Source organism: Triticum urartu, chromosome 3, assembly GCF_003073215.2.
Source record: "Triticum urartu cultivar G1812 chromosome 3, Tu2.1, whole genome shotgun sequence".
Lineage (NCBI taxonomy): Eukaryota > Viridiplantae > Streptophyta > Magnoliopsida > Poales > Poaceae > Triticum > Triticum urartu.
In genome coordinates, this window is record NC_053024.1 from 519723367 (window position 1) to 519751252 (window position 27886).

Consider the following 27886-nt stretch of genomic DNA (forward strand, 5'->3'; position numbering starts at 1 on the left):
TCGGCGCGGACGCGAAGCAGACGCCTCGCGTGCCTTCTCGATGTCCGCCGCGTCCCCACCTGGCGGACGTCTAACTACCGCGGGCAACTTATTTTATGACGATCGCCCAATACGGGCCCACGCGTCAGCGATGGTGGTCGGCCGATACGTCTCCAACGTATCTATAATTTTTTATTGTTGCATGCTATTATATTATCTGTTTTGGATGTTTTATATGCATTAATAATTTAATATGCTATTTCATATTATTTTTGGGACTAACCTGTTAACCTAGAGCCCAGTGCCAGTTTCTGTTTTTCCTTCTTTTTGACTTTTACAGAAAAGGAATATCAAACAAAGTCCAAACAAAATAAAAGTTTACCATGATTTTTCTTGGACCAGAAGACACCTACGTGACTTAGAGAGAGGGCCAGAAGAGTCTCGAGGAGACCACAAGCCTCTAGGGCGCGCCCCGGGGGCCTGGCTTGTGGGCCCCTCGGGAGTCCTCCAACCCAAATTCTTCCACTATATATTCTCAAATATTCCCCGAACAATCAGAAGCGTCCACCAAAATACTTTTCTGCCACCGCAAGCCTCTGTTCCCATGAGATCCCATCTTGGGACCTTTTCCGGCACTCCGTCGGAGGGGGATTCGATCATGAAGGGCATCTACATCAACCTTGTTGACCTTCCGATGAAGCGTGAGTAGTTTACCACAGACCTACAGGTCCATAGCTAGTAGCTAGATGGCTTCGTCTCTCTCTTTGATCTTCAATACAATGTTCTCCTTAATGTTCTTGGAGTTCTATCCAATGTAATACTCTTTTGCGGTGCGTTTGTTGAGATTCGATGAATTGTGGATTTATGATCAGATTATCTATAAATATTATTTGAGTCTTCTCTGAACTCTTTTATGCATGATTAAGATGTCTTTGCATTTCTCTTCAAACTATCGGTTTAGTTTGGCCAGCTAGATTTGTTTTTCTTGCAATGGGAGAGGTGCTTAGTTTTAGGTTCAATCTTCCGGTGTCCTCACCTAGTGACATAGTAGGGGTAGTGATGACCCACAAGTATAGGGGATAATCATAGTCCTTTCGATAAGTAAGAGTGTCGAACCCAACGAGGAGCAGAAGGAAATGACAAGTGGTTTTCAGGAAGGTAATTTCTGCAAGCACTGAAATTGTCATTAATAGGTAGTTTGTAGCAAGATAATTTGTAATGAGCAAGCAACGACGACGGTAAGGAAAGTGCAGCAAGGTAGCCCAATCCTTTTGTGGCAAAGGACAAGCAAAAACGGTTTCTTATAATAGGCAAAGCATTCTTGAGGGTACACGGGAATTTCATCTAGTCACTTTCATCACGTTGGTTGATTCGTGTTACGCTACTTTGATAATTTGATATGTGGGTGGACCGGTGCTTAGGTGCTGTTCTTACTTGAACAAACATCCTAATTATGATTAACCCCCTCGCAAGCATCTGCAACTAAGAGAAAAGTATTAAGATAAAATCTAACCATAACATTAAACTTTTGGATCCAAATCAGTCCCTTACGAAGTAGCGCGTAAACTAGGGTTTAAGATTTTTTCACTCTAGCAACCCATCATCTAATAACTACTCCACAGATGCATTTCCTTAGGCCCAAATATGGTGAAGTGCCGTGTAGTCGACATTCACATGACACCACTAAGGGAATCACAACATACATATAATCAAAATATCGAACACATATCAAGTTCATGCGATTACTTGCAACATGACTTCTCCCGTGAACTCAAGAAAAAAAGTAACTACTCATAAATAATAATCATGCTCAAGATCAGAGGGGTATTAAATAGCATAATGGATCTGAACATATAATCTTCCACCAAATAAACCATATAGTAATCAACTACTAGATGTAATCAACACTACTAGTCACCCACAAGTACCAATCTGAGGTTCCGATACAAAGATTGAACACAAGAGATGAACTAGGGTTTGAGAGGAGATGCTGCTGTTGAAGATGTTGATGAAGATTGGCCTCCCAAAGATGAGAGGGTTGTTGGTGATGACGACGACAATGATTTCCCCCTCCGAGAGGGAAGTTCCCTCGGCGGAGGGCAAAAGTGCTCCTGGCCAAGTTCCACCTCGAGACGGCAGCGCTCTGTCCCGAAAGTCCTCCCCTTATTTTTTTTCAAGGTCAAAATGACTTATATACCAGAATATGGGCACCGGAGGTGGGCCGAGGAGGGCACAACCCACCAGGGCGCGCCTGGGCTGCCTGGCGTGCCCAGGTGGGTTTTGCCCACCTGGTGGCCCCCTCTGGTAGTTATTTTCTCTAGTATTTTTCTTATATTACAAAACAATTGTCCGTAAATTTTCAGCTCATTTGGAGATGTGCAGAATAGGTAACTCTGACGTAGCTTTTTCAGGTCCAGAATTCCAACTGCCGACATTCTCCCTCTTTGTGTAAACCTTGCATATTATGAGAGAAAAAGGCATTAGAATTACTCCATAAAGCATTATTATGCATAAAAACATTGTAAATAACAGTAGGAAAACATGATGTAAAATGGACGTATCAACTTCCCAAGCTTAGACCTCACTTGTCCTCAAGCGAAAACCGAAATCGAAAACCATGTCCACATGCTTAGAGAGAGAGGTGTCGATAAAAACAAAATACGTACATAGAAGCATCATGCATATTATTATAACAACAACAAATTTTATCATAAAACTTTATCACATAACTTTTATCATATCACTTCCCATGAACAAGTAAAATTCATCCCAACATCGAAGTAAAATCATAAACTCTATTGAAAACCAACAAACTATGTTCTCAGTCAACTTTGCAACTACAATTCATCATCTTTTCAGGAAGGGTCACATATCGGAGCCTTTTGGCAAGTCCACATACTCAACCATCATATAGTCTTCTATGATTGCTAACACTCACCGCATACACATGAGCAAAAAGTTTCAACCGGACACATAGAAAGATAGGAGCTTATAGTTTTGCCTCCCAACGTATTCACCTCAAGGGTGATGTCAACAATAGTGACTCATGTTCACCCATATCCAACTGGATATATGTGCCTAGATCTTTCCTCGCCACATGATGCTTGCAAAAAGAGAAAATAAAAAGGAATAGGGAAGAATACTTTGACTCTTGCATAAAAGTAAATATATAAAAGTAAAGGATAGGCCCTTCGCAGGGGAAGCAAAGGTTGTCATGCACTTTTTGTTTGTATGCTCAATCTCTTAGTGCAAAAGAACATCATGTTATATTGCCCCTTGTGATAGCAACCTTTATTATGCAGTCTGTCGCTTTTATTATTTTGCCATCACAAGTTCGTACAACGCTCAACTTTCTCTTACACTAAATGATCTAACAATTTAGAAGCAATTTTTATTACCTTATTGCACCGGTGACAACTTACTTGAAGGATCTTACTCGATCCATAAGTAGGTATGGTGGACTCTCAAAACAAGATTTTGGGTTTAAGGGTTTTTGGATGCACAAGTAGTATCTCTACTTAGTGCGGAATTTTTGGCTAGCAAAGATAGGGAGCAAGCACCACATGTTGAAGGATCTATGACAATATAACTTCTATGTGAATATGAACAAACATAAATCATTATGTTGTCTTCCTTGTCCAACATCAACAATTTTGGCATATAATAATTTGATGGGGGCTCACAGTCATAAAAGATGTCTAAGATAGTGTATTTGCATGTGAATCTTCTCTTCCCTTGTTAATTTTTTCATGAATTGCATCATTGACCAATGCTATGTTTGTCAATCTCCCATAAACGTTGCCACTTATACTTTTCCTTATGTGATGTCATTGCTTACCATAAGATTAGTATATGATCTTTCTCATTTATTTTCCTTTCTTTTTATTGGAACCTAAAAGCAAGGAAGCAAAACTCAAACTAAACTTTATTATATAACTTTCACTCGATTACATAGATGGATGGATCACGAAACTAAGACTCGAAAATAAACCATGCTAAACTTTTATTCAACTAATTCATGAGATAACTAAGATCGAACTAAGAAAGGTAAAGGAAATAAAAGTGATGGCGGTGATACGATACCGGAAAGCTTATTTTGAGAAGACATGATTGTTTTATTAGTATGCTTGAATTATTATTGTTTTTATGTCAATATTAAACTTTTGTTTTGAATCTTATGGATGTGAACATTCATGCCACAATAAAGAAGATTGCATGGATAAATATGTTAGGTAGCATTGAACATCAAAAATTCTGTTTTTATCATTCACCTACTCGAGGACGAGCAACAATTAAGCTTGGGGATGCTTGATACTTCTCCAACGTATCTATAATTTTTTATTGTTCCATGCTATTATATTATCTGTTTTGGATGTTTTATATGCATTATTATGCTATTTTATATTATTTTTGGGACTAACCTATTAACCTAGAGCCCAGTGCCAATTTTTGCTTTTTTCCTTGTTTTTAACTTTACAGAAAAGGAATATCAAATGGAGTCCAAACGGAATAAAAGTTTACGATGATTTTTCTTGGACCAGAAGGCACCTACATGACTTGGAGAGAGGGCCAGAAGAGTCCCGAGGAGGCCACAAGCCTCTAGGGCGCGCCTCGTGTGTGTGTGGGGGGGGCTGGCTTGTGGGCCCTGACGGTGTCCTGGACTAGGGGGTACTCACCACGTCGTCTCCTGATCTATTAGATTGGGCCGAGGACCCCCGTGGCCGTATACTCATGGGCCAGCTCGGACGGCTACCGCATACAAGGAAGATTCCACAAGACTTGGCGATCAAGACAAGGACTTCTCCCCACCGGCGTATTCGGCTAGGACTCTTGTTATCCTAGGCCTCCCGTGCATTATATAAACTGAGGCCAGGCTAGTCGATAGATAGACAATATATACAACAATCATATCATAGGCTAGCTTCTAGGGTTTAGCCTCCTTGATCTCGTGGTAGATCTACTCTTGTACTACCCATATCATCAATATTAATCGAGCAGGACGTAGGGTTTTACCTCCATCAAGAGGGCCCGAACCTGGGTAAAACATTGTGTCCCTTGTCTCCTGTTACCATCCGCCTAGACGCACAGTTCGGGACCCCCTACCCGAGATCCGCCGGTTTTGACACCGACATTGGTGCTTTCATTGAGAGTTCCGCTGTGTGATCGACAAAAGGATCGATGGCTCGCCTGCAGATCAACTGCGACTTCGGCATCTTCGTCACCAGCTCAACTGGTCACCTTGGTTCGACCAAGAATTGCACCCCGTGTTCGGATCACCATGTCCGGACGAGGGCCTTTAATCAAACATCAACTCCGATCTCTATCAAGATCATGAAGGAATAATCTATGGAGCTCGGGGGCTCAACGTCAACATTGCCCTCAAGCGACCGTGTTGTTTTTCTGGACAGCGAACTCGTATCTGCCACCACCACCTCCTCCTCGAGTATCGCTTTGACGATCGCTTTGGTGGAATTGTGCGAAATTGAGTCTACAACAACCCTGGAAAATTTCGTCGAGTTTCGATGGGGGAATCTCTGGCAATCCACGATATACCGGAGCCCTGTCAAATCTGGACGGGAATTTGGATGAGTTTAGGGCGTGGTGTCCAGCTTCTAGCTCGGACGTCCTTTGGAAGATCCAACCGTTGATCGGCTGCGGAATTCCTATATCTACCACCTCTCAAAATTTCGGCTCGATCCGACCGTCCAAACTCCGGAAACCTTCCAATTAGTGCATCACTTTTCGGATCTGTTTTCTGCGCGAAAACGAATCCGACCCGAGTTCATCTTTTTTTATGAACAGGATTTCGGACATCCCTTTTGAAGGAAGTTTTGTATGGGGTATTGTGTTCTGTTCCCGAACACATCCCACTAACTGTAAGATCTTTTGAACATGATCTTCAACATCATGCTGGTGTCAAACCAGTCCGGCAATATTACTCCACGGCTGCCGACCTGCGCTAGACACGGCGTCATTTTGTTGAGCCGAGCTCAACTTCTTCGGATCATCATCTCGGCAAGCCGAACAAGAGCCCGACATCGCGAAGGATAAATCATCACCAACATCGCCGCCCCACGGATTACACGGAGCGGGTATACCGGCATCGCCGCACGGTCGCTTCATCAAGCCGGCATCGACCACGTCACGACCTGCATCGACAGGGCCGCACTATTGCTTCTTCAAGCTGGTGTCCATCACGCCGACCTACTTTGACTCATCGGCTGACATCGAGGCTTCGACATCTCGGCTGGACCGGGGGCTTCGCCATCTCTTCATCAACCTACTCCGGACACTTCGGCGTCACTAGCCGACCAGCTCCGTCACGTTAGCTGGGCCGAAGGCTTTGCCTCGGCGAGTCAACCTTTACCAGCATTGCCATGCCGTCGTTTTATCGCCCATCAGGCAATGGGTGTGCGGAGCGGGTCCCAATTTTAGGAATCACCTTCCTTCGGATTGCTACAACAAATAAACCAAGTGCTATTAATCCCAGTATTTTTTGCTTGTTTGAGTTCATTTTTTCCAAGGAATTATTACTATGGTTTGTCCGTCATATGTACACGGGTCTATCAAATGGTGGCTGCATTAACGACAGTCGCATGGTGGTTCGGTCAGTTTCTGTACATAGTCCGGCGAACGCCGCACTCGGAGCTCGGACCGACCTGCGAATTCAGGCTTTGCCACGCCTTTACCGCATCACGCCGACGCTCTGCATCGACTTGACTTCGGCGCCAGGCCATATTTCTTTTATTACTCACTTTGCATAAATTATTTATTATGCAACGATTTTTTTTTAATTATCATTATTAATATTACCTCCGGTTTGCACTATTTTTGTGCACAGGAAAATGATCCGGGGACTTCGGCGTCACTCTGACGGTCTGCATTGATCGTGCTATGTCACCACTTCGGCGTGTCAAGCTCTCCGCTCCGCCACCTCGGGACCGGCTTGAGGGATGGAACCTTGCCCCGCATCAAGCTCGGACCGCGTCATCAATACCGAATACATTAACCAGCTAAGTCGCTTTCATGCTCAAAGCTTTAATTTCTAACTTGCGTTCGGTTCGACCAAGCATTATACTTTTTTGGAAAAAAGTTGCTTCTAAAAAATTTCCTTGTCCAAACTTTGTTTGTGACGCATAAATTCAAATATCCCGTTTACTTGGGGGCTTCCTTTATGAAGCTTTTCCTGTTGCATATGATTATACTTGTACGGCTTCGTTCCTTGTTCGTGTATTACGCAACAATATGCACCACATTGACTTAAGCGATTTGCAAGCTGGGTTGCCTCGCTCCTGTGTTTACCCCTACGTTCCCGATTGTTCGGCTAGGGAGTAAAGGGAGCACCTCTGCGATTGTCACGATTGGGTCACCCGAGCCGGACCTCACACTGGGTGAAGCCGAAAGCTAGCGCTCTTATAGTTATTCAATGATGGTCGGCACACAACGGAACTCATGAGTACAAAAAATCTATTGCACAAGTCTCATAATAACAATGAGCACCGAAGAAAGGTATCGGTGGGGGTACTATTTTATTCAAAGATGCTTCTTACTCTTCGCAGTAATATAGCATAAGTTTCCTGAGTGCGCTTTGTCTGTTACAGCTTTATGGCCTGATTGCCTGGTTATTAGAAACACCGTCGATATTCTCGACCGATGAAGTACATAACACTTTTCGGTCCTTAACCGAAGAGGGAGAAGCCGACGGTCGGTTAAGACGCGTTTAAAGTTCGGTTGAACATAGATATGATATAAGTACTTCGGTACATGCAATCATTCTTCTACCCAAGTCACTTGGGGGCTCTTAAGTTTATTTGAGCCGTTTTATAATAAGTGTTCTTCTTCTCAGTCGTTGCAAAGTTCTATTATTATTATTTATCACTCCTTTTTTTGACGCGAGTGTGCGGTCACTAGCCGGGGAGCCTAATTTCTCTCTCAAAGCCGCTAGAGTTTAGTTTGCTAAACTGGCCTAATGAGAAGTACTCCGCCCTCGGGATAGGAGGTTGAAGCCGTAGGCTGACCCGCTCGAAGTCTTGAGATAGGATGTGTCATGTTAAAGGACGACAGAAGCACTTTTTTTTCTAAGACCAATTTTCGGATTGGCACCGAACACTTGATCTTGTTCGGACGTCATGTTTTTACTAATGTTTCTTGGTTTTCCAAGCTTTTTGGCACTTTTAAACTATTTGTGCTTTTCCAGCATTAGTCTCGCAGTGCAACGCCGGACACCCTTAGGGATTCGGCAAAAACATTCTCAGATATTCCTATATATGCATCGGTTTTGAATTGTGTCTTCGGTCAATAGTTGGGTTGCCCGGCTCCTGCACTTGCTTCCTACGTTCCGTTTTGTTCGGCTAGGCGTGCAAAGGAAGAAGCACTGCGATTGTGCTTCCAGCTCACATGGTTAACCACCTTAGTGGAGAAAGCCGAAAACTGACTGTCACAATAAGCGTAAACTGGTCAGCGATCCGATGACTATGACGGGCCATTCATAACATTGACCGAAGTGTTTACGGCTTGACCTCGACTATCGCCGAACACTACCGGGGGCTATTAACTGGCCTCCCAAACTAAATCCTCGATATTTTGCTCTTACATTCGAGCTGAGGTTTCATGATCATGCTTAGCATGACAACCCAAAGAAAGGAACCGATAACGGGACTATTTTCTTTGGAATACATTTCTTCTGTTAAACAGTAATATAATATATCTCTCTACGTACCTTTGTTTATAAAACCGTGTGGCCAGATTGCCTTGTTTGTCGTAAATCTTTGCCCTCATAAAGGCTTTATAAAGTAGGACAAACACTCCTCGGCTACTGGCCAAGTAGGTGGAAGCCGATGGTCGGTCAACAAAGTTTTGCACAATGCGGATCCGAGCATTAATGACGTAAAGTACTTAGATACATAGAGTCATTACACATAATTTCTGATTTTACTATGGATATTGATCCTTAATTCGGCCACCTGTGCCCGCATTAAGGCTCGGGGGCTACTGGGATTCGGGCTTATTATTTACAAATATTAAAGGGGCACATCGATCCCTTGATCTGGTGTTGCCACCCGACCAGTGTCTCGGGGGCTACTGCATTGCTTGTCCAATACAGAAAATTTTATGTGCAATATAGTTTCCGAGGAGATTTTGATCCTCAGGTTGGTCGGCCGCACCCAACCTGAGTCTTGAGGACTAAGCACGCCGCTTTTGTGTCCCGAAGTATTCTGCCGAGCTAGGACTTGATCCTCAGGCCGATTTTGCAAATCAACCTGAGTCTCAACGGCTACTGGGATCAGCGGTCTTATGTCATCCTTCACGTGCATCTCGGATTTTAGACCGATACACACCTTGAGGGCTACTGGCTATATATCTCGGCAGAGAATAAATTGCACCAATAAAAAATATTGACAAAAAATCGGCCCATAGTCGGGGTGGTGCACCACCTTGGAAGTAGTCCGGCATAAAGCTCGGGCGCTAGTGGCTAGCTCCATAGAGGGCATTTCCGGCATTAAGCTCGGCTAAACTCCTTCAACTTTTTTGAACCAAGGTGATATGACACCTCGGATATAGTCCAGCATTGGAGCCTGGACACAGTCCGGCGTTGGAGCTCGGATATATTTCGGCGTTGGAGCTCGGATACATAGTCCGGCGTTGGAGCTCGGATACATTCCGGCGCTAGAGCTGGGAAGCGGTCCGTCGTTGGTGCTCAGCTGCAAAAGATACCTCGAATGCAGTCCGGCGTTGGAGCTCGGACGCAAGAGGACCCTGCCTCCCGGGAACAACTTCAAACCCGAGGTGTGGCATAAAAATAAACAAGGCATTGATAAAGGCCGGAAACTTAAAGGGGCTCCTCGGATACCCGACGTGTAAACTCGTCGAATGCATTTCGGCGATCCTCAAGATCGAAGATAAAGAAGATTTGTTGAACCAGTTTTCAAGACCGGCAACCGAAGATGAAGAACAATTCGGAAGAATCGAGGAGCGTTCCTAACTTGAAGACCGGTTCAGGGGGCTACTGACGGTGTCCTAGACTAGGGGGTACTCACCACGTCGTCTCCCGATCTATTAGATTGGGCCGAGGACCCCCGTGGTCGTATACTCATGGGCCAGTTCGGACGGCTACCGCATACAAGGAAGATTCCACAAGACTTGGCGATCAAGACAAGGACTTCTCCCCACCGGCGTATTCGGCTAGGACTCTTGTTATCCTAGGCCTCCCGTGCATTATATAAACCGAGGCCAGGCTAGTCGATAGATAGACAATATATACAACAATCATACCATAGGCTAGCTTTTAGGGTTTAGCCTCCTTGATCTCATGGTAGATCTACTCTTGTACTATCCATATCATCAATATTAATCGAGCAGGACGTAGGGTTTTACCTCCATCAAGAGGGCCCGAACCTAGGTAAAACATTGTGTCCCTTGTCTCCTATTACCATCCGCCTAGACGCACAGTTCGGGACCCCCTACGCGAGATCCGCCGGTTTTGACACCGACAGGCCCCTTGGGAGTCCTCCAACCCTAATTCCTCCACTATATATTCTCAAATATTTCCCGAACATCAGAAGCGTCCATGATACATCTCCAACGTATCTATAATATTTGATTGTTCCATGTTGTTATATTAGTATTCTTGGATGTTTCACAATCATTTTATAACAACTTTATATCATTATTTGGGACTAACCTATTGACATAGTGCCCAGTGCCAGTTGCTGTTTTTTGCTTGTTGTTTACATTGCAAAAAATCAATACCAAACGGAGTCCAAACGCATCGAAACTTTTTAGAGAAATTTTGTGGACCAGAAGAAACAACATGGGCCAAAGGAGTATCAGAGGGGTGCCCCGAGGGGGGCACAACCCACCTGGGCGTGCCCAGGTGGGTTGTGCCCACCTTGGTGTCCTTCTGCACCGCCTCTTCGCCCTTGAAATACCCAAATATTCTAGAAACCCTAGGGGAGTCGACGAAACACGATTCCAGCCGCCGCAAGTTCCAGAACCACGAGATCCAATCTAGACACCATCACGGAGGGGTTCATCATCCTCATTGGTGCCTCTCCGATGATGCGTGAGTAGTTCATTATAGACCTATGAGTCCGTAGGCAGTAACTAGATGGTTTCCTCTCTCTCTTTGATTCTCAATACAATGGTCTCTTGGAGATCTATTTGATGTAACTCGTTTTTGCAGTGTGTTTGTTGGGAACCGATGAACTTTGAGTTTCTGATCAAATCTATTTTATCCATGAAAGTTATTTGAGTTTTGATCTCTTATATGTATGATTATTTATAGCCTCGTATTTCTTCTTTGAATCTTTGGTTTAGTTAGGCCAACTAGATCGATTTTTCTTGCCATGGGAAGAGGTGTTTTGTGATGGGTTCGGTCGTGCGGTGTTCTTTCCCAATGACAGAAGGGGCAGCAAGACACGTATTGATCGTTGTTGTTAAGGATAACAAGATGGGGTCTATTCCTACATGAATAGATCTTGTCTTCATCATGTCATCGTTCTTATGGCATTACTCCGTTTTTCCATGAACTTAATACACTAGATGCATATTGGATCGAGGTCGGTGTGTGGAGTAATAGTAGTAGATGCATGCAGGAGTCGGTCTACTAATCTTGGACGTGATGGCTATATATTGATCATTGCCTGGATATCGTCATAATTATTTGAGGTTCTATCAATTGCCCAACAATAACTTGTTTACCCACCGTGTGCTATTTCTTGAGAGAAGCCACTAGTGAAATCTACGGCCCCCGAATCTGAGAGAAGCCACTAGTGAAATCTACGGCCCCTAGATCTATCCGAATAGATCCGGGGGTCGTAGATTTCACTAGTGGCTTCTCTCAAGAAATAGCACACGATGGGTAAATGAATTACTGTGCATCTCCATGGATAGATCTTGCGCGTGCGTAGAATTTTTTGTTTTCCATGCGTCGTTCCCCAACACACGCCTCCTCGAGCTGGCCTGAAGCGACGAGTTGCTGAACCACGTGCCGACTTGGGGCGGCAACTGGCCCCGTCAGGCTAGGCGAGGGAGGTGGAGCAGCGAGCTTCCTCGCTCGTATCCGGTGGCTTGACGGGCCACCCAGCCGGCTTTTATGGCGGAGAAATGCTCTTCCGGCTCGTTAGATGCTATTGAAAGATTGGAGAAACGGTGGAAGGAGGAGATGGGGAGCGGCGGAGTGGTGTAATTCTTGCCCGACGTCTGGCCTGGTTTATATAGAGGGCGGGCAGGAGGAGCTTGCCCATTGTTTGCGTTTAATGTCGGCCCTCTCGGGGACGACGTATGGCCGGAGTAGGTTTCTCGGCTTCCACGCGGGGTTAATGAAGATGTTTGAATGCCGTGAGGAGGCGTGTTCAGCCGGGCGTGTGGCAGTCGGCGCCCTCGGCTGGCGCGCCGCTTCAATGACGGAGGCAGTGAGAGGTCACGTCCACCCTGAATCATTTTCAATGTTGAGCGGCACACTCTAAAGCGGAATGAAAGTGGACAGCTGGCGTCGGGCGGGAACGCGCGGGGGCGAGGGTGGCAAGGTTTGGGTGGGCCAAGATGGTCAGAAGCGGGCGTGACAGCGGTTCAGACTCCTGCAAACCCTCACGTTTGTCTTTGGTTTGCAAGAGAAAATGCGTCTAGACCACGCCGCAGACCGATATAGAACAGTGTAGGACAGCTTTCATGGTCCAGATAGCATGATCCGAACGTTTGCGGAAGGTTTAAGGGTCGGCATTGAAGATGCCTTAAGGAGCAGAAAACCCTAGGATGCTACAGCTGAGTCATGAACCGCATGGCTGCTAGCACATGAAAAAGTCCAGGTAATGGTGTTGCCACATATGTCTCACTGACATGTAGGACAGCCAAGGCCACACGTCTTACGTTAACCCTGCTTACGAGACGGCCCCACCTGCTCTGTCCACATAGCTTTTTTTGTTTGTTTGAAAGTTCTGTGTACATAGGTCGCACGCGCGCTTTCCACAAAGACCCAACCCTTGTGCGGCAACGCACGAGGTAAAGCCTCCGCCCACGCCAAAAGACGATAGTAAGAAATCCAAAAGCGTGCATGCCTTCGAAGCAATTTGGGGCATATCCCCGGATTTTATTCGGATATGAACGAATGAGGCTTCTGCAATCGGCACGCCCCTTTTCCACGGCAGCCTATAAATCTGTGGCGCAGATTGACTCATGTACAATGATGGCATATAAATATAGATGTCTCATGATAAAAAGTGGTTTGAAGTGCCTACATTTATTTTTTCAACCCAATGCAAGCCACTACTAGTGGGCCTCATTAAGAAATAAAAAAAAAGATTTTAGTACACATGCATCTCTACTTTTCATTCTAATCTTTTCAGCTTTTGACCCCGGACCACATTTTTTCTCTCCAAGCACCTGCCTCCCGGAAAGGATCCCGCTTCTTTATTCAAATCTACTTTACATCATATCCAATCCTACCTGGTATGCGAGGCATTACTCTGAGGCTATGCATTGTACATCCAACGCGGTCAAGCTTTTGTTTCGTTTCCTTTTACGTCTCCCCTACCGCCTGAATTGCTATACTGTATCTGTAGCATGTGACAAAGGAAGCAAAATAATTAACCGACAGTCCCAGCTAAACCTCTGTACCGCGATTAAATGCGGAGCCGTACACGTATGGGTGGGATCCCCGTCGCCGTAGCACGTGGATTAGCTCTGGGTCGGCTCGCTCTTGCTGGCCCTCGTGCCCACTAGTGCAACTTTAACCTCTCGTGCTTCCCGTGCGGTGTGGTGGTTAGTGATCGATCGACCTCGCGGGTGCCAAGATCAGAAGCTAGGGTCCATCGTCCATGCAGCAGCAGCCATGGTCCGCTTTGTGGCAAGTTGCAGCTGATGCCTTTTTAGGCTCATGCGTTTGCTTTCTCTCGGTTTGCTCCATCGCTTTGCGTTCTTCTGCGGCATCGTGTTCAACTGTTGAGCCACCACACGACACAGCACGGGCCATTTTGCTGTTAGCGCTAGTTCTGCTGTTAGCACTAGCTCCCCCTTCTGTTGCTTGTCTAATTAAGAGCGGCGTGCCCCACGTGTCTTTTTCTTTTTTTAGTTATAGTGGAGCTGGAAAGGATCGGTTTTGCTGCCTTGGGTCTATGCCAAGAATATACGTGCTGTGCATTCCCGGTTCTGATCGGGCCACATGACCAGTCTGTCCACCTATAGTGTGATTTGATTTTGCATCTTCCGGGAAAATAGCCATAGCTAGCTAGTGCTACTACGTGTGCGTCATTCTTTCCGAGGCTGCGCGGTGCTCACCATATTTCTGAGGCTGCGTCAAACACAACAACTCCCGCACGTTCTTTTTTTTTTGAAAGGAAGCCTCTTGGCACTTTATTGCAAATTTGCGAGTGTTACATCATTCAGCACATGAGGTAATAGAAAATTAGGCAGAACATCATCCCATCAAATCATTTCTTTTGAGTCATAAGCATGTCTCGCTAAAACATGGGTCAACTTATTTGCTTCCCGGGGGCAATGACGGAACTGAATCGACGATATCTCATGGGCAAGTTGGAAAGCATCATATAAAATAGCAGTATATGATGCCAGTATCTCTAAACCTCCATTGCAAGCCGTAACGAGCTCTAAACAGTCTGACTCCAAGGTAATTTTTGAGCATTCAATATCACATACTAGTCGAAGACCAAGGTAAAGTGCCATTGCTTTTGCAGACGCAACACTTGAGGCATAACTGAAAATCTCTGCAACACCGACAGCTGCTTCCCCACGACTGTTACGTACAACAGCAGCCATTGATTTTGTACCATCTTCGAAGAAAGATGCATCAGTATTTAACTTGTAAGTACCAATAAGTGGTTTCTCCCAGCCTACTCTTCTCGCCTGCTCTTGAGGAGACTTCTCTGCATAGTCTGTCGTTAGTGCTTGGATAGCGAAAGTTGAGCTAAGAGGTCGTTTGACGTTCTCGCCTTTCCTTGCTTCTCTCCTTTCCCACCATATGTACCATGAGGCCACAGCCACTGTTTCTTGCAAGCCTAGCTGTCCTAACACCGGTGACTTCCTGTGTGGCCATCGTAGGATTTCTTCCAAAACTACATAGCCCGAAAGATCCACTGTCAAAACTTGATCAATAACTGTATTAAGGCCAAGTGCCTTCCAAACTTGCCGAGCACGTGTACATGTAAACAGCAAATGGTGAATATCTTCAGGCCCAGAACGACAAATAGGGCATTCTGCTGAGACTTTAATATGCGTAGAAGCGAGAACTGCCATACCAGGAACAACACCTTTAAGAGCTCGCCAGATGAAGATTTTTATCTTACTAGGGACTTCCAACTTCCACACAACCGATCAAACAGGATTAACATTTGAGGTCCCTTCACTACTAATAATTTTTGAATCAAACTGGTGTTCCCATTCTGAGTAGTAGGCTGACCGAACAGAAAATGAGTGTGATTTGGTCTCATGCCATGCTAGAAAATCCTCGTTTAGATGCACTAATAAAGGAATTCTCAAAATTCTTTTTGCATCAATTAGAAGGAAAATAATCCTGATAAGTTCCACATCCCAGGCTCCTGTATTAGGATCAATCAACTCATTCACGTTCTTAGTAACACGTTCCCTTTTCTTGTGTGAATCATCCTTGTTGGACTCGAAGGTATCCAATGGTCCTCCCAGATATTTATTTTCTCACCGGAACCAACTCTCCAAATGCGGCCTCTCCTAAACATTTGCAGAACAGCGATGATACTCTGCCATGTAAAAAATGATCCCTTTTTTGGCCCTGCCTTTAAAATATTTTCATCAGGAAAGTATTTTGCTATTAAGACAGTAGCACAAAGAGTGTCCGGATGCGTTATCATTCGCCAACTTTGTTTCGCTAGCATGGCTAAATTAAAAGCATGGAGGCCCCGAAACCACATACCTCCTTTATCTTTTGGAAGACACATCCTCCACCAACCTAGCCAGTGCATTTTCTTCTCTTCCTCTGTATCCCCCCACCAAAAGGCCGCCATTGCATCCGTGATTTCTTTACATATTTTCTTTGGAATTTTAAAAAAACCATGGCATAAACTGGGATAAATTGGACAATTGCTTTCAAAAGAATTTCCTTTCCTCCTAAGGACAACAACTTTTCCTCCCAACCTTTAAGTCGATTCACAACTCTTTCAACGAGGTGAGAGAAACTATCACTCCGGTCCAAACTCACCATAGAAGGAAGATCAAGATATGTGTCAGAGATTGCTTCCATCATTATGTTCAGTTCTGCACAGACCTGAGCTTTGATAACCACATTCACATTTGGGCTAAAGAAGATACTACACTTCCCTTCACTCACCAATTGTCCAGAACTTGCACAGTATTCATCCAATACCTGTCTCAATGAGGTTGCATTATTCATATCCGCTTTCATAAGGATTAGGGAATCATCAGCAAATAGTAAATGAGAGACTGATGGTGCATTTCTGCACACCGGAACACCTTCAATGCCACGAACCTCCTCTTTATGAGCCAAAGCACTAGATAAACCCTCTGCACACATAAGAAATAAATAAGGTGATAAGGGGTCCCCTTGTCGGAGCCCCCTTGTAGGGGTAAATTCCTCTGTTTCTTGATCATTATATCTCACTTTGTATTTAACCGAGGAAACACAAGCCATTAAAAGCTTCACAAACTCCTTTTCAAATCCTAGTCTTTTCATCATCCTCTCCAAGAATATCCACTCTACACGATCATAGGCTTTGTGCATATCAAGCTTTACAGCACAATACCCCTCCTTTCCTTTATTTTTATTTTTTATAGTATGAATGCATTCATAAGCTAGCAAAATGTTATCCGTAATGAGTCGGTCTGGAACGAAAGCACTTTGCACTGGGGCAATAATATCATCAAGACAGAGCTTAAGTCGGAATTCTATCATTTTAGAGATCACCTTATAAAGAACATTGCAAAGACTTATGGGTCTATGTTGGGTGATCCTGTACGGGTTATCCACTTTTGGTATAAGAACAATGACCGTGTCATTCCATCCTTCAGGAATAGCCTTGTTATTAATAGCATCAAGAACTTTAGTAGTTAAAGCATCACCAAGGATGTGCCAACATTTAAAAAAAAGATAGCATGCAATTCGTCCGCACTGGGAGCTTTCAAATCGCCAATGGGAAAAGGAGCTTTTTTTTACCTCTTCGGGAGTATATGGTTTTAGTAGAGCTTCATTCACCTGCGGCGTTACCCTCCGATTCACCTTTTCAAGCAAACTAGGATCCGGTTCATCAATCTCGGTGGAGAACAGGCCCGCAAAATATTGGGAAATTAGCGGGTTTAAGTATGCAGTACCCTCCCGCCAAACGCCTTGATCATCCTTCAGATTGCCTATCCGGTTCCTTAGTTTCCGAGCAGACGCAAACTTTTGGAAATATGACGTATTTCGGTCACCGAACATGAGCCAGTTTATACGATTCCTTTGAGAACATGAGCCAGTTTATACGACTCCTTTGAGCCCAGTGAATCTTCTCCATTTGCAATAACTGTTCCAGCTCTTCCGCAAGTTCCTTTTGTTTTGTAACATTTTCCTGAGAAAGCACATCCCTGGAAAGTTGCTCTAATTCTCTCTGTACCTTCTTAATTTTCTTTGAAGATTTGCGCAACACTGTCTTGTCCCACCGATGAAGTTGTTCATGAACATACGCCAAACGGCATGCAAGCCCAATGTTCTGCTGCTCCGGCCCTGAAGACTGCCAAGCTTCTTCTACCACCTCTTGAACTTTTCTTCTCTCAGCCAACGTGCCTCGAACCGGAGGACTGATCTTTCCACGGGTTCTTGGACCACTTCCTCATGCAAACTCATAATTATTGGTCTGTGATCCGACTCTTTCTATTCCAAATGTTCCAGAACCTCGCTAGGGAACATTTCATATTTATTTTTTTAACTCGGCATATTTCTTCAACTCCTCATATTCCGGCTCTTATGTTAACGTGCACCAAATGTGCATCGACGGTTGACAAGCTGGGAGCTTGAGATAGATAGATATATTCCTGATGATCCTCGACTAACTCTCGTGAGAGGGAACGAGGACACGTGGTTATAGCAAGTGCCTCAAGATATAGATGTGTCCAAATATACGATTGGTTCCAAGGAAAGCTATTCCATCGGGACACTGATCTGCATTGCATGCAACAAAAAATGCTGACGTGTCACTAATCCTGATAGAACGATATGCCACTAGAAGAGGAGTGCTTCGAAATCTCTGAGCAGCAGCAAAACAAGCCGCTTTCGCCTCTTTTTGGCGAAAGATACTTGATAGTTTTCCACCGGCACATCCATCAACAAGTGGGCGTCGCAAGAACCACGAAGATTCCGAGAAATTCCAAATCATCTTGCCAACAAGCTAGAGCTAGACGCCACGGACCACGAGCCAAAAGGGGGAAATCACGTGCGACACCGATACGGGCGCGATCGCCAGCAGACTGGACCCTCGCGTCGTGTTCCGATCCTGACCGGCATGCATTGGCCCTGGCCCTGGCCCCCGATACGACACGACGGGGTGGATCGCCGCGCTGCGGGTTAATGATACGGTGAATGTGGCGCTTGGCGCGCGCGGAAGGCCGCCCTGTGATGGTGGTGGTGGCGCCCGCGGGCGGCCGACAGCGTCGCCGTCGGCGAAAAGCGGGCCGCGCGCGGGTGGAGGAGCGGAAAGGCCGCGGCGGCCCTGGCGCCGGCGCTGCTGGGGGTCGAGCGATTGGCCCTTCGGCCGGGCTCGCGATAAGACAGCGACGCGCGCATCTTCCGGCCGGCGCCGCGCCTACGTTATCTGCTGCGGATAGGAACCCCCCGACGGCCCAGATCCTCTCTCTTTCGGAGAATTTACGGCCCCGATTCGATTCTCAGTCCGGCAGATAAAAACGATCCCGCTCCGCCTGCAGGAGCAGGACCAAACGGGTCCCTCTCGCTCTTTCGCGTCCCGATGGCTCCTGCGTGCCTCCTGGTCCTCTCCAATCATGCTAGGTTCCATCTAAATTCCTACTGGCTGTAAATAAGTACAGATGATTACTCGGTAGTGGGACGATCGTGATGAGTTTACCGGCTAGGTCAAACATGCTCACGTATGCACGCCAATTATTCTTGCCACACTTAGCGGTCCGCCATGGAGATGCGGAGCGGGAGACGTGCGTGACGGCATGGTTTCATGCACGGCTGATGTCTGCACCGTGCATAAAATGTATAGAATGCCCAGCAGATCTTGACGCGTTCATGGCTCCATGCACACCCTGGAAAGTTCGAGGACACCGGTATTTTAAAGCGAATCTCCGGTCAAGGCCGTCGGTGAGACCGGATTATTTCGGTGGTGACGCTGAATTGCCGGGAGGCCTGTACGTGCTTCGTTTTTATATCGTTCTTTGTCGGGTTGGCTTAGAGGCCGGTATCACGACACAATATTGTTTCTTGTCCTCTGCTTCTGTTTTTAAGGGGATCGCACGTGGATCATCTGCAAACATGCAACCAGAGGGAAGAAGGTCTACAGGGGGGAATTTTCTCGGGCGCTCGTGCTGAGTTCGATGCTAGCCTCGGGAGGTCCTATACGACGCATTCTGCGTCAAAGTGTCGCGTTCGCACAGGGGGGTTCACTAGTGGGCTGTTTGGGCCGCTTTTCTCTGTTTCTCTGTTGGGCGCACGTTTTGAAAACCGTTTGTACTGTTTCACGAACGCCTGCTTTCTCTGTTTCACGCGTGTTTGTTTCTCGGTTTCTTTTCTTGTACTGTTTCTCTCTGTTGCTTCTGTTGTTTCTTTGTCAAAGGAAGAATAGTTCCAATAAAAGAGAAAAATAATGACAACTTATTTTGCAAACTTATTTTCCAACAAACATAATTGTTTCTTTGTCAAAGGAAGAACAGTCACAATAAACTTGACAAACAGTAGTAAAAGAAGAGTTCGAAATGTGCAACAAAGAATCAGTATAAGAAAAAAAACATACAGAAAAAATAATATAAATATTTGAGCTTCTTTGCAAACTTATTTTGCAGATTTAAGCCTTATTAAAAATTGAACGTAATGTAAGAAAATATAACTAGGGAACCATGTTAAACAAAAAGCGGATTAGTTTCCTCATGGAACTGTTCCTTTGAGTTGAAAAAAATTCTTGCATTGGGACCCTTGAGAATTAAAAAGGGAAATATGTTTCCCAAAGAAATTGGTTGCTCGTTTACAAAAATGTTTCAGTTGTTTTCAGACATTGTTTACACCCAAATTTCTTGGAAAGAAACTATCACTAGACCATTAAGAGAAAAAAAAGATAGCTCTATCGTTAAGGAAACATTTTTCGCATCGAAGTATTCCTTTGAGTTCAATCTTGCAATGCAACTTCCCTTGATGGTGACAGTATTAATGAGACCCTTGAGAATAGAAAGAAGAAATACGTTAATTGGAAACACAGGTGCAGAACATAACTTACATGTCTCTGCAGGAAAGAAGTTACTAATGGGAGCTGAATTTCATTGTGCTTGCAAGTTACAATCTCGAAAAGGAATTTTTGACGTAGAGCATGTAAATCCTCCTACAGTATTTTAGAAAAAGTTGCTGTTTTATTCCTGATATGTTACAAGTAATGACCAAAAAAGGAAAGATATGACTATTACTTACATTAGAGAAACCTTCCAAACCGAGACCTTTGTACTTGCTAACATACTGAAGAAGGAAAATTCCTGGGTCATACCTGTCAAAGAAAAAAATGAAAAAAATCAGTTACATACTTAGTATGAAAATTATTGTGAATTTAAATTACTTTTAATCTGCTTTTTTGGAGAAAGAACCAAAAAGTTGCTGGTGGCTGGTTTAAATCTTGTAAAATGGGAGATTTCCAGGGAGAACCCACCTGAAATTGACTTTGGGAGCTGGTACAAATCTTGATTCGAAATTTCGTATGCTGAAAGAACTAGAATTTTCGTATGTAGCAGCAAACAAAACCTTGAAGTTGTGGATAACGGCACTAATTGTTGGTAGAAATGAATCACCACTGTAGTATGGGTTCATGATATCAAAAATTTTGGCTCTGAAGTTAGCAATGATTAAAATCCATTGTTTTTCCTTGAATACAGGAATTTTTACCTAAGGAATTGTGCAAAGTTACAATCTATTAGTGTAACTCTTTAAAGAAGGAAAAACTATAAGAGTAGTTTGTACAAAAGAACTTGTCTTACCAAGGAAGCATTCAATAAACTGAAGCCAACATTACTTTCCTGTAAGATTAGTTGGTTTGTAGGATCTGAATGATTTAGCATTGGGTTCATTAGCTTCTCCTGCATGTTTGTTTCCAAAAGAACATTGATAATTAAGAAAATGAAATATCAATTATGTGAAAGCGATAACTGAGGAGACGAATTCAAAATATAGGCTGAGCATGTCGTCAATGCTAAGTATGTGCTCCAGTATTTTGCTGTTTCGCATGAGGCCTTTTCTTCCTTGGTCCAGCTGGTCTTTATTCTTTAGTTTTGAAAAACACCCAACAACCCGAGGGTTTATCCAGCCACCAGGCTTGAATGATAGAGTTATAGTTTTCTGATCCACCCAAACTCCTTCAATCTCAAATATCCTTTGGCTGTTCATGGCATGAGAAAATCATGAAGAAAAGTGAAAAATAAATCATGAGAAAACAGTATGGATCGCATATGAAAACTATTTTATGTTCAAATTATGTGAGACATATCACATAAAAATTCATATGATTTTTGTACATACATGTAAGTTAATTTGGGTAGAAGTCCAACCAATGTTTGGTAGAAATCATTCTCAATTTCGTCGAAAAAGATGACCTGGTTACCAGCCTTTTTCGGTTCTTGAATTACTAGTGTCGCAGATTTGAAAGAATTGTTCACTCGTTGTTGCCAAGTTGAAGTATCTGCTTTTGAAAACTTACTGGAATGTGCTTTATGTTGTTCAAGTGCTTGAAGTAGCAACGGATCTTCAACAGGTGTGGCAATATTGGTTGGGTAGAGTTTCGGTGATAGGAAGTCCATTACCCTTATTGGGCTCTGAGTTCCAGGGACATTCGGGTTCACATGAGTATTGCAATGCGTGCTATACTGATTTCTGGCAGGCTGAACTCATTAGAGGCATGAGATACAAATGGAACATTCTGAACTATGTCAATTGAATTGGTAATTGCATCAAATGAAGGGGAACCTGCGCCTTCATATTGAGTGCCTGTACCAGCCTCTCCATTTGAATTACCATGCATTGTATTGTTGAAAGTGAATAGTACATAGAAAAAGAAAAGTTAAAGAAATTTTGTCATGGGAAATATGCTTACCACCATAAGTAATTTGCTTCCTCCAGGAATGAACTTTTTGGTGCTTGAGTTGTTTAGTTTTGCTTTCTTTATTGAGTAAACCATGTATCTCAAACATAGCAGACATCAATCATATTGGGAAATACTGTCTACGTCAACTATTGCGTTGTAGACAAACTTGGTAACAACTCCACTTGAATTAGGAGCAACAAACAGTGAGAGTAGTATGAGAATGAAGATTCAGCAGTACTTGTCTTCAGGAAGATGATCATTGATAATTGAGAAAAGGTACTCGATAGTGGGTGCAGTTGTTCCTAACTCATGCTTGATGAATTCATATGTTGCTTCTAATGGTTTCGTGATGACAGGAACTCCACCAATTGGTATGCCAAAAATCTTGTGAACAGTTGTAGTTGTAATTGGGAATTTGAATCCATTTGGCATTTCAATGGAGTAAGAAGTTGTATTGAAATGGTTTGCAAGCAGAAGTAAATGGAGCCAATATTGGACATGCTGGTTATTTGTAGGAATGTTTGAAAACCCATTCTACGTACACATTGTTTGTGACTGTCAGTCATTTCAAATGCAAGCTTGATAAATGATTCAACATGCTCAAATTGATTGCACTGCATGAAAAAAAATAAAGGAAGAAATGGAAAGATTAGATGTTTTTTTTTCATTTGGGAGAAGAATGGTATAGAGCATAAGTCCATTACCTTGGATCTATTCTGAGCTTTGTTTGCATGTACAATCTCTTCTGCTTCTCTTTTCTTTGTACATCCTTGTTCCATCTACAGTGAATACAGTATTATTAATTGTTCCAATGAAAGTAACCGAAAGTAATTCAAAGTGTGAGAACATGGCAGTTGGTTCGCTATGGAATGAACACTAACAGTATTCATGCTAATTTCTAAATCTGCATTCATTGTGAGCATTGTGTTGAGCCAGTAACATACAAGAGCTCATCAAAACTTGGAAAAAATAAGCACTGTTGGTAGAATTAGGATTACTGAAAATATCTTGTAATACGCACTTTTTATAGTACTTCCAGGAATTAGTGTAAATCAGTAGGGAAAACATGTGAATTTCCATGAACATAGCCGCGGAGTAGAAAAATCGGCATGACCAAAACAGAGACATTGAGTAACGGCTCCTACAAAAGTGTACAACCCAACCGAGACAACAATATTTCAACAAGGCTGCTAGTACTGGCATGTACTAATTTCCCTATATGGCTACTGAAAATTTCATGGAATGCAATTCCACATATATATGTGGTGGAAGATGATGCATAACCACATGTTGCATTACATGGCTTGCTGCAAAAAACCTAACTCCTAACTTCTTGTTCATGAAATGCAACATGGCTGCTATTAGAGATGCAGTTAGATAACAAAATTATAGATGTAGCTTGTACGTGGAATTGAACACAAAAAAATAATTGTGATGAAAATTGTTCCATGCCCTAGTACAGAAACTCAATTAGTCCATGGAGTAGGTATGAATTAAACTAACACTAGTCCATCAGAACACGTCGTCCCAGCTAAAAAAACTTCCAATCCTTAGAAGAAGATGTAAATCACGATGATGCTTCCGCACGTTTAAAAAAAAGAAAAATATGCACATATGAAGACATTCGAGGCGAGTAGAACCTAGGGAGGTCGGAATGGAGAAGGGATCGGACCTTTTGTTTAGAGCCTATTCAATGCAGCGGAGAAATTCCGGGGAAAAGGAGGATTCAGATCTGAGGAGAGGCGACGACGAGCAGAGGGGAGGGGGAGAACAGAGAAGCGAAATGGGGAAAGTGTTGTAAGTGGACGGTCCCACTTGTCTGTTGCTGAACAGAAAATACACGAGGAAAAAAACAGGCTCCGACCAGATAAGACCTGGGCGGTACGTGGCTCGATCTGTTCCACCAATTCGTGGATAAGACAAGCGGCGGCAGGGTAGCGGCGGCACCACCAGGGCACCTCCATCTTGTTTCCACCGGCGGCGCTCCTCGAGCACAGAGGTAATACCTCACTCCCTCTTCTTGATCTACTTCCTTTCCTTTCCTTAATTCTATTGTGCATTGAAGAAAGATTGGTTGGGGGAAAAGGCAGAAGAAGTGGAAGACAATTTAGTTGTAGTTCTAGGAGACTAAGAGGTAGAATTGGCCAGTTAGTTGCTGTTGATCTGGCGAACAAATACCTAGTTTAAGGTTTAGCTAAAATTGGGGAGTTGTTGAACGTTGGCCAGTTAGTTGCTGTTGATCTGGCGAACAAATACCTAGTTTAATGTTGTGAATAATTTCATGTGGTCTGATTTGCACTTGTTGTTAGAATTAGAGATAGATGCAGCTTTGGAGTTCGATGAACAATAATTGGGTTCATGTTTTCTGTTCTGCTTTTGCTGTCACCCGTTTCGTTTTACTTCGCATACTGTCTTGTTTGTTTAAAAAAGTAACAGATGATTCTGAATTATGGTTGCAGCCTACGGTACATCGAGATGGAAGGTGAAAGCAGTTTTGCTAACCAGCAAGTAATGAGTAAGAAGAAAGAGATTACTAAGAAGGTTAGCATCTACATTTCTTGTTTATAAAAAGTACAAGTTGACTGTGTTATTTTAAAACTGAATAAAAAAGAGAAAATGTGTGATGTTTTCTTGTGGATGCAGAAGCAAACTTACAAAAGAACTGGATCCAATGGAAAAGAAGTGAAGCAGAGAAGGAACAACAATGATGACAAGCTGATCGAACCTACAATGGCCAAATTGAAGGAAATATGCCCTAGAGGCAATAATAAAATTATTATTTATTTCCTTATATCATGATAAATGTTTATTATTCATGCTAGAATTGTATTAACCGGAAACATAATACATGTGTGAATACATAGACAAACAGAGTGTCACTAGTATGCCTCTACTTGACTAGCTCGTTGATCAAAGATGGTTATGTTTCCTAACCATAGACATGAGTTGTCATTTGATTAATGGGATCACATCATTAGGAGAATGATGTGATTGACTTCACCCATTCCGTTAGCATAGCACTTGATCGTTTAGTTTGTTGCTATTGCTTTCTTCATGACTTATATATGTTCCTATGACTATGAGATTATGCAACTCCCGTTTATCGGAGGAACACTTTGTGTGCCACCAAAGGTCACAACGTAACTGGGTGATTATAAAGGTTCTCTATAGGTGTCTCCAAAGGTACTTGTTGGGTTGGCGTATTTCGAGATTAGGATTTGTCACTCCGATTGTCGGAGAGGTATCTCTGGGCCCTCTCGGTAATGCACATCACTTAAGCCTTGCAAGCATTGCAACTAATGAGTTAGTTGCAGGATGATGTATTATGGAACGAGTAAAGAGACTTGCCGGTAACGAGATTGGACTAGGTATTGAGATACCGACGATCGAATCTCGGGCAAGTAACATACCGATGACAAAGGGAACAACATATGTTGTTATGCGGTCTGACCGATAAAGATCTTCGTAGAATATGTGGGAGCCAATATGAGCATCCAGGTTCCGCTATTGGTTATTGACCGGAGACGTGTCTCGGTCATGTCTACATTGTTCTCGAACCCGTAGGGTCCGCACGCTTAACGTTACGATGCCAGTTTCATTATGAGTTTATATATTTTGATGTACCGAAGGTTGTTCAGAGTCCCGGATGTGATCACGGACTTGACGAGGAGTCTCGAAATGGTCGAGACATAAAGATCGATATATTGGATGACTATACTTGGACACCGGAAAGGTTCCGGGTAAGATTGGGACAATACCGGATCACCAGGAGGTTATCGGAACCCCTGGGAGGTATATGGGCCTTATTGGGCCTTAGTGGAAAGGAGGGGAAAGGAGCAAGGGAGGGGGCGCCCCCCAAGCCCAATCTGAATTGGGAAGGGGGCCGCCCCCCTTTCCTTCCTCCCCCCTTCCTCTTCCTTCCCTCTCCTACTCCTAATAGGAAAAAGGGGAGTCCTACTCCCGGTAGGAGTTGGACTCCCCCCTTGGGCGCGCCACCCTCCTTGGCCGGCCCCCTCTTCCATTCCTTTATATACGGGGGCAGGGGGGCACCCCAGAGACAACAATTGATCATTGATCTCTTAGCCGTGTGCGGTGCCCCCCTCCACCATAATCCTCGATAATATTGTAGCGGTGCTTAGGCGAAGCACTGCGACAGTAGAACATCAAGATCGTCACCACACCGTCGTGCTAACGGAACTCACCCCCGACACTTTGCTGGATCGAAGTCCGGGGATCGTCATCGAGGTGAACGTGTGCAAAAACTCGGAGGTGCCGTAGTTTCGGTGCTTGATCAGTCGGGCCGTGAAGACGTACGACTACATCAACCGCATTGTTATAACGCTTCTGCTTCCGGTCTACGAGGGTACGTAGACAACACTCTCCCCTCTCGTTGCTGTGCATCACCATGATCTTGCGTGTGTGTAGGAATTTTTTTGAAATTACTACGTTCCCCGACAGTGGCATCCGAGCCTAGGTTTTATGTGTTGATGTTATATGCACGAGTAGAACACAAGTGAGTTGTGGGAGATATAAGTCATACTGCTTACCATCATGTCATACTTTGGTTTGGTGGTATTGTTGGATGAAGCGGCCCGGACCGACGTTACGCGTACACTTACGCGAGACTGGTTCTACCGACGTGCTTTGCACACAGGTGGCTGGCGAGTGCCAGTTTCTCCAACTTTAGTTGAACTGAGTGTGGCTACGCCCGGTCCTTGCGAAGGTTAAAACAGCACCAACTTGAGAAACTATCGTTGTGGTTTTTAATGCGTAGGTAAATTGGTTCTTGCTAAGCCCGTAGCAGCCACGTAAAACTTGCAACAAACAAAGTAGAGGACGTCTAACTTGTTTTTGCAGGGCATGTTGTGATGTGATATGGTCAAGGCATGATGCTAAATTTTATTGTATGAGATGATCATGTTTTGTAACCAAGTTATCGGCAACTGGCAGGAGCCATATGGTTGTCCCTTTATTGTATGCAATGCAATCGCCCTGTAATGCTTTAATTTATCACTAAGCGGTAGCGATAGTCGTAGAAGCATAAGATTGGCGAGACGACAACGATGCTACGATGGAGATCAAGGTGTCGCGCCGGTGATGATGGTGATCATGACGGTGCTTCGGAGATGGAGATCACAAGCACAAGATGATGATGGCCATATCATATCACTTATATTGATTGCATGTGATGTTTATCTTTTATGCATCTTATCTTGCGTTGTTTGACGGTAGCATTATAAGATGATCTCTCACTAAATTTCAAGATAAAAGTGTTCTCCCTGAGTATGCACCGTTGCCAAAGTTCGTCGTGCCCAGACACCACGTGATGATCAGGTGTGATAAGCTCTACGTCCATCTACAACGGGTGCAAGCCAGTTTTGCACACGCAGAATACTCAGGTTAAACTTGACGAGCCTAGCATATGCAGATATGGCCTCGGAACACTGAGACCGAAAGGTCGAGCGTGAATCATATAGTAGATATGATCAACATAATGATGTTCACCATTGAAAGCTATTCCAATTCACGTGATGATCAGTTATGGTTTAGTTGATTTGGATCACGTGATCACTTAGATGATTAGAGGGATGTCTATCTAAGTGGGAGTTCTTAAGTAATATGATTAATTGAACTTT